Below are 8,898 nucleotides of genomic sequence, written 5' to 3'. Positions count from 1 at the left end.
GAGAGAAGAGAGATTGAGATCGCAGACCTGGGACCCACCAGTAAGTGAGACAACGGTCATGCACGTGTTGACGAGGCACTCCCTCTACTCTACTCAACGCAAGTACTGTATAAAATCAAGTTATGGGACAAAGCCAACAACCATTCATTTTTTCAGGCTATCGACTTACGCTTTGTAGTCCAGGTTGCCAGTTCGAATCTTGTCTTTCAGATTTGTTAGTTTTAGGTCCAAATTTGATTAATGACAAGTGGGACCCCCGTGTGTTGTTCCGATATTTCAGTGTAGGATGGTTTTTTTGAACAAACACTTTGCGCGGTTAGACAAGTAACGACACGAGTTACACGTATTTTGCAAGTTTACGAACAAAAATGACAGCGGTATAGAATATCACATCCACCCCGCAGCTTAGATACTATGGTGATACGAGTTTTTACACCGTTGGAAGTGAGATCCAATGGCTTGGGAGTAGTCTTTGTAATTATGCGCAATTTCCAAACTCTCCAAAGGTTTTTTTGCAAATAAAACATTCAGGCCTCGTGTGTGCCGCTGCATCTTCGATCCAACGGCTCCCCGGTGCTCATATTTGGTGCTCCCCGTAGCTTAATTACCCGCTACAGTGATATGAGCATCTAGGTCGTATGATCAGTGATCAGATGGCACATGCGTAGTACTTGTACTTTCTGCGCATTTCCCAAACTCTATCAGCCGTATATTGCAAAAACATTCAAACCTCCTACTATGGGCCGTTAGATCTCAGTGAACTCGTATCACCATAGAATCTACGGTGCGGGAGCACCTCATACTCTCCCGTGCGAGAAAACATAAGGTGCTATCGCAGCTTGGATGCTACGGTGATACGAGCTTGGAGGTCGTTTGATCTGAGATCCAATGGCATCCGAGCAGTCTTTGTGCTTGTAAGCAGTGGCCGAACGCTTTTGGGGCTTTTCTGCAAAAAACCATTCGAACCACCGAGGAGGTGTTGGGTCACAAATCCAACGCCTCCGAAGAGCTTGTATCACCAAAGCATCTAAGGTGTGGTAGCACATGATATTCTTACATACAGGAGAATATGATGTCCTCCTTCATCTTAGATGCTACGGTGATACGAGCTTCGAGGTCGTTGGATATGGGATCAAAGGGCATCTAAGTAGTTTTTGTACAAATTGTGTGCAATTCTCAAACTCATCAAGGTTTCCTGCAAAAATATTAAGACACATCATGTGAGCTGCTATATCTCAGATCTACAAGCTCCAAGCAACTCGTATCGGCATATAGCATCTAAGGTATGGGGGCACATTATATTCTCCCGGGGAGGAGGGGTGGGGGGTGCACAACCAATCGGTGGTTGGGAGGGTGGGGACAAATATAATCTAAACAACCCTAAACAAAGCTCCACAATTTTATCTAAGGTCGAGGGGTTGACCCCCGACAATCATAGCTCCGCCTAAACACAACATTTGCATGTACTGTGGTACTAGACTTAATATCATGTTTCAGTTTCATGTTCATTTTAAATATTGAACTGAGGACCATGGATATCTTACATTTTACTCCCTTCGTTCCTAAATATTAGTCTTTTTAGAGGCTTCAAATGGACTGGCACATACGGATGTATATAGACATATTTTAGAGTCTAGATTCACTCATTTTGCTCCGTATGTAGTCACTTGTTGAACTCTCTAAAAGACTAATATTTAGGAATAGAAGGAGTATTTTTGAATTCGTGTCATACATGCATGGTTTGGAAAAATAGATGCACTATACTTATTGGATTGTTGTTGTGTTCGTGCGTGTGTGTCTCTGTGTGTGTGTGTGGTCATATGCTTGATACATACAAAGTTTTCTCACCTCCATATTGTTCATGTTTTAAATTTGAATTTGCATTGGAAAACTTACTAGGGATACCATGAAATGTGAAATTCACGTTGAGATCACTGTATCACAAACTCACTCTAATTCAACAACTCGTCATAAATCAATTACCACGTTGAGATTAGTATTTGCAAGGAAAATACGGGCATTGTAATACACATAGATTCGTTCGGCAATTTAAAAGGTTCCTTTCGTATTCTCGAATGGTAGGACCCAACGGCGTACCAGCCAGACCTTGGCTCGTGTTGATCCTAAAAAAAAAACCTGGCTCGTGTCCTTCGGTGGCGTGCGTGGTACGCACATTAGGCAACCCCAACCAGTCGAGCCTCAGCATTTCAAGTCGAAATATCTAGCGGCCAGAATTCCAGCCCTAGGAAATTCCCCTCATGTCCCCGGTCCATAATGACTACCGATGAACAACGGAGGGATGCTTTAGTAACTAGACAACGTTACCTACCATGCCGAGCACGGTTCAATTCCCTCGGTCGCCGCTCGTCATGGTCACCCGTCAACTGCATTGCCTAGTACTACTACTACTACACCAGGATGAGCACAGAATTGAGCCCGTTTGTTCGTGCCTAGTACTTGAGTTAATATATCAGGCAATGCACTGGTACGGAGGGATTATCCTTTTACTCTGCATATATAACTTGTCTGAAGTCTAACTAAGCAAAATATTTGACCAAATCCTTTCTTAAGAAATACAACAGGACAGATGTACGGCTTGAAAATTTATTGCATGATGCAGGTTATGATATTGTTTCGAATCCTGGATCTTAAATTTCAGAAAATCTAAAAGTGAGCATAAATTCTTGAAACTAAGCATGGTCACGTGATATGGCACAAATATTACTTCGTAAGTTTTTTCTTCAATTTGAGACAAGCTGCTTATGACAAGTTGCACAAATGAAGAACAAAGGTATTTTGGAACAAAGACTTGTCACGTTAAGGCGAACGCTTTCACTATTGAAACCGTGGGCGTTTACGTGCCGCCACGAGTCCTCGCTTCTCATCGGCAGGTGCCGTCCGAGCAAGCGTGTGAGTCGACGGGAGGCGTGCGAGCAGACCGCTGCGCCGACTGTCAAGGAGGCGTGCGAGCAGACCGCTGTGCAGGCTCACCGGGAGGCGAGCCCTTTGACCAGGCTCCGCCGCCCACCGTCGTCCCAACTGCTCCTACTTTTAATGTCGCCGGTGCCGCAGTTTAAAATCAACCCCGCACTACCCGTATCGCTACAATCCTCTCTCTTCCTCTCCGATTCTCCTGTCGTCGACCTCCAACTAGCCTGACCTAAACGTACGCCATGCCGCATCACGATGGTCTGCCCTTAGTGTTCCAGTTTCTTGAGGAAGACACCCAGCCGGAGTCTCAAGAACATAAGGCGCTTTGGGACGAGCTTGAACTGGCCTTGCGGGAAGACGCCGCGCCTGTCCCCGCTCCCGTTCCGGCTCCCGTCGCCCCGACTGCGCCAGCGCCCATCCCCGTGGCATTGATGGGCTGGAGCCGCACATTGTCGCCGAGCTTGATCCCACGGGGTTCCACGAGGTCCCCGCCGACTTTCACGCGCCCGTGCACCTACCAGCGCATGCGCCTGCGCGTGCACTGACGCGCACGCCCGTGCACCTGCCAGCGCATGCGCGTGCACTGACGTGCGCGCCCGTGCCGGTGCCCGTGCACACGAATGTCTCCGCCGCGCCGTTGACAGCGCCTGTCCCCGTGCAGGTGCCAGTGCCCCCCTCAGCGGCATGGATGGTCGCCATCGACCGCTTCCTTGCACCAACGCCAGTCGCCTCCTCCCGTCAGTTGACTCCTCCGAAGTCCAGAACATTTTGGCCGTCCTTGAAGCTAGGCCAACGTCCAGGAGTACGCCAACAACGGCGCAAGACGCCGCCGTCGCCGTCGGTCAGTGGCCCGACGACACACAGAGCACGGCAGAGGTGCCGCTTCCCACCGCGAGACGCCCCCGCCGCCGCCGCGTAATCTAAATTTGCCATAAAAAACGTTCAGATTGCCATGCTTAAAATCCGAACGTTTATCATTTCCGTTTATTTTATATCGATCGTTGTATAATTTAAAGTCGGAGTCAGACTGAACGAAATGTATGGTTTGATCGACTGAATGTTCTGCTAGAGCCGTATCAAATTAAATATAAAACGTCATCAAGCCACATGTATTCCTTGTCATCCAACGACCTAGACTGCTTCAATGTCGAGCGCTCAACACGTTTAACGTGCAGTTAATTTCATGCCAAAAATAGTGCTAATCACATGACAACACGCAAATAATATCCTAGTAGTTAATATCCGCATGCACTTAATATACTTCCAAATTAACGTGCATTGCACGTACACACTGACTAGTGCTGCTAGTACGTGAAATTGGTGCCGTGACTTGTGAACGCGTCCAGATACGGTCAATGGCAACATCGCCCGCGAGTTCTTCCTGTTTGCCCGTGCGTCTAAACGCAGAAGGGGAGGAGAGAGAGAGAGAGCACACATGGAACCCAGCAGTAAGTGAAGGCGAATAGTACTAAAAATAATATTACATGTTATCCATTAATTAGGCGGTGGTAATATAAAAACATTATGTGAACAAAGGGGTACAACAAACATTGCTATTCTACGTATGTTGCCTATTGACGTGCGGCTTGAAGGCCCGGTCGCATGTTCGATCCTCGTCCTTTATTTTTTAATTTGTATATGGGTCCAAATTTGTTTCATGACATGTGGACCCCTCGGTGTGTAGTTTGTAGCACTTTAATTTGTGGGTCGAAATTTGTTCCATTCCAAGTGGACTATCGGTGTGTAGTTTTGTAGCTTATTTATAATAATTAAAAAGAACAACATAGTTTTTTCAATAATACCATGGTGCGACGTTGAAGGCGAGAAAGGACGTGCGAGAGAGTGATGTCCGAGCCAGAGGGAAATCAACTAGGGGAGTTGCGTGGGTTACAACGGTGTTTGGAGTAGTTGTGGGCCGAATGCTACGAAAATATAATCTAAACCGACCGGAATAAATGCCTACACAAATTAATCCAAGGTTGGAGTGCCCCTCGCAATGTAAATAGCTCCGGCTTTGCGAGGGATGGAGAGGTAGTAGCTTCAACGCGTGGAAGATACGGTGTGAGAAAGCGAGGTCAATCGAGAGACATATAGATAGAGAGACAAAGTGAGTGTGGTCCGACATTCATTGAACAAATATACATGCTCTGGAGAGATATTGTCCGACTGAGTTTTTTGGCAAGGGTGAGGGCTGTAAGATAGAGCTTGAGAGATGATCCAGTCACAGACGTGTAGATATATTTTGTGTGTGGGAGGAAGCAAGGTCAACCGATCACATAGGGTCGCCGTGCGATCGAAAGAGTGAGACGGGTTGGAGAGAGTGACCTAGATAGACGATGTGCGTGAGAGAGTATACAATGTGAATAGGTCGAATTGGGCTCAAACATGGTGATATATCGTTTTTGTCCGAGAAAGAGCGAGGTCAATCGAGACATACGGAGAGAGAGAGAGATTGAGTGAGCGTGGCCCACCATGAGGTCGAAAGAGTGGCAGCGGCTTGGATGGACTGACCTAGATAGACAATCTACGTGAGAGAGTATAGAGTGTGTCGATCGAGGCCCGAACAGGGAGATATATCATTTGTGTGTGAAAGAAAACGAGGTTAAACGAGACTCAGATAAAGAGAGTGAGATTGAGCGAGTGTGGCCCGCCGTGCGGAAGAAAGAGTGAGACAGTCTCGAGGGAGTGACCTAGATATACAACGTGTGTGCGTGCGCATGAGAAGTTGGGGGGGGCTAGATAGGCAATGCATGTATTTAGCGCGAGAGGGTGAGAGGGAGAGGGGGGGGGGGAGAGAGAGCTCGGCATGGGGTGCAATGGCGGGTGTGTGAGGTAAATACATTTGGTAACAGAGTGGAAAAAGGGGTTGTGTAGTTGAGAGACTTAGAGATCGAAACATGGAGAGAAAGAATGAACGTGTGTTGGAAACCGATAGCTTCCTAAGGTGGTTAGGAGAGGAAGATTGACCGATACAGGAGGTATGTAGCGTTTGTGCGGGGGGGGGGGGGGGCTAAAAACAACATTTGAATGTACATAGTACGAGACTTAATATCGATGTTTCAATTCGGTGTACATTGTAAGATTTGAACCGAGGACCAGGCATACGGGTAATTATTTCGAATTCGTGCCATACTAAGTTTCGAAAAGTTGACATTGACTCAGTTTGTTGTGCTATTTTGTAGGTCATATGTTTGAATCCATCCAAAAGTTTTCTCACTACCATGGTTTTCATCATATACATATGAATTTGTATTAAAAAAGTAGCGTGGATACAGTGAAATGCGAAATCCACGTTAGAATTGGAGATCGCTACGTGACACACACTCTAATTCAAATAACTAACTACGTGACACACACTCTAATTCAAATAACTAATTATGTGACACACACTCTAATCCACGTTAGCGTGGGTACCGTTTCGATTTTTTTTCAAATAACTTCTCATTAATTAATTTATAGTACTCCCTCTGTTCACTTTTATAAGACCTTGAAGACATTTCAGACAATGTGCAAAACAGTTCATTTTAAGTTGTCTGAAACGACTTACAAAAGTGAACGGATGGAGTATCTCGTTTCAAATGACTAATTATTGCAAGGAAAACACGGGCATGGTAATACATACAGATTCGTTTGCAAATGAAAGAAGATTCGTTTGCATTCTCAAATGTAGGCGCACCAGGCAGACCAGGGTCGTGTCGGGGTGGACGCTGCTTCGGTGCCTTAAAGGCAACTGCCTTTGGGTCACTGACATGTGGGCCAGCCACCTGTTGGGCCCACATGTCATGGACACAAAGGCAGGTGCCTTAAGGCACCGAAGCATAGTCCTGTCGGGGTGGTCGCGTGTGTCGGACGGACGCGTAGCACCCAGCCACCCACCCCCCTCCCCCCCAAAAAAGGGACGACGACAATATAAGTTCGCGCTTCCATGTTTCGGATTGAAATATCTGGCGGCCCCAATTCCAGCCCTGCAAAATCTCTCTTCTCCACCGTCCCCTTCCGCGCCTAGATTGCTCAAATCCCTAATTCGCCGCCAACCCTCGAATCGCCCCTTGTCTCGTCTCTTTCCCCACCGTTCCCCACCTCTGTGCCGGACGGCGACGACGAAGACGACGGTCGCGCTTCACCACCGCACCGGAGCTACCTCATCTACGCCCTCGTCCACCGCACCGGGTGGTCCACTGACAACGTCGGCCGCCGCAACCGACGTGCCTCACAGACACCGAGTTCCACCGCATCAGGTGTGCTTCACTGACGCCGTCTCCCAGCTCACCGGGGCTACTTCACCGAGCACATCGTCGCACCTTCGCCCCCCGAGGCCGTTGGGGCTTCACCAACGGTCTCGTCCACCGCATCATAGCGCTCCGCTGCCACTCAAGATCTGCATCCGTGCGCGGCCAGCCAACGCCAGCGCATCACCCTCAACGGCTCTGAAGTGGCACTCTAGCTAGGCGAGCATGCCCAAACGCCGGCCCGAACTAGGTATCCACACATCACTCCCTTGTGCACTGTTCCGACGATGTTTGGATATCCTTTCACTGCTCTCTTATCTTACACGCCTATGCAACTCTGACTTTAACTCTTATTTCTTCTGGAGATATCATCTGAAACAAGGAAATCCATTTTTTAGCGAAGCATGACGGCGCTACGGGATCTGGTACACATCCTGCACACCCGTATAACCTTGTAAGTATCTGTCCTCCGGTACAACATCAAGGTCGATTCCTCTTATTTGATCAACCATTCGCCGTGTCAAAAATGCAGAGGGGGATGCAAGGAGCACAAGGCCTGCACATCCAAGCAAGTGGTAACATGGACTTGTACATGGAACATCCCAAGCGCAAGCAGAGCTGCAGTGAGCCTGTACAACAAGCTAGCGTAAGTCCCTGCATTTCATTTAATTCATACTGGCATTCGTGTATGATTTGTGTGCAGTGGCTGATCCACGAATTCAAGTTACCAGGGGCGAACATTTAACTTAAAAAATATGAAGGCACTTGCACTCCGGAAATCAACATAACTTGAGAAATGTGAAGCTACATGCACTTTGAAAACCAGCTAATGATCCAAAGTAGTTCAGATTATAAACACTAAATTATGCAAGCACCAAAAAACACAAAATGCAACATGGTGTACAAGGACTACAAACATGGTCTGTACCTGCTTGAATTATTCGTTCTCTGGCTGAAAATATCGAAGTGTAATTGCACGTATAACTAGTGCACAAACTGCATATCAATATATCTATCCTGCACAAGTATGCCAATAGTTTCAAACAACAGATTAAAAAAGTATTTATGCTATGTTGTCATGATACGGGGACTTTCTGGTAGATGGCCTCGACGTTTCCTCAAGCTATGAAAATGCACTATAATTTGCTTGTCATCAATGCCTGGAAATCTCTGTCTCTCTCAACATAGTAGATCATCATTAGACACTAAATCCTTCAATGAGCTTGCAAAATGCTTGCATTAGATCCCTCATTAGACACTATATGTTCATCACCAGGAGCATGTAAAATGTTTGCATCAAATCCTTCATTAGCAGTCTGTTCATTAGACACTTCAGGCTCAAGAACAACATGAGCTTGTATGTTTGCACCAGAAACTTGATTAGATACATCAGATTCAGTCAGTTCAATATTGATTGGGGGAGTTATAAAATAAGTAGAAATTGGTTTCATTTTCTCATAGATTCCCTACATACAAGCAGTTTTACAACACCGTCAGGTTTAACTATTGGCCAGAAATTGAAGAGTTGAATTAGATATAATCAGGGATGTGATGTACCTGCTCGTTGCGCATGCTACTCTTGCAAGCTGCGACTGTCCATTTGCGCAAGCTCGATGCCATGCCCGTGCTGCCGCCGCTGCCTCCCACGCAGGATACACCCAGGGTTGGATCTTCATCTTCTTGTCCTTCCGTTCGCTTGAAGCCCGGCGACCGCCCTCCAACAAGGGCGCGAGGAAGT

The sequence above is a fragment of the Aegilops tauschii genome, chromosome 5 (assembly GCF_002575655.3).
Source record: "Aegilops tauschii subsp. strangulata cultivar AL8/78 chromosome 5, Aet v6.0, whole genome shotgun sequence".
Taxonomy (NCBI): domain Eukaryota; kingdom Viridiplantae; phylum Streptophyta; class Magnoliopsida; order Poales; family Poaceae; genus Aegilops; species Aegilops tauschii.
Note: the sequence above shows the minus strand (reverse complement) of the source record.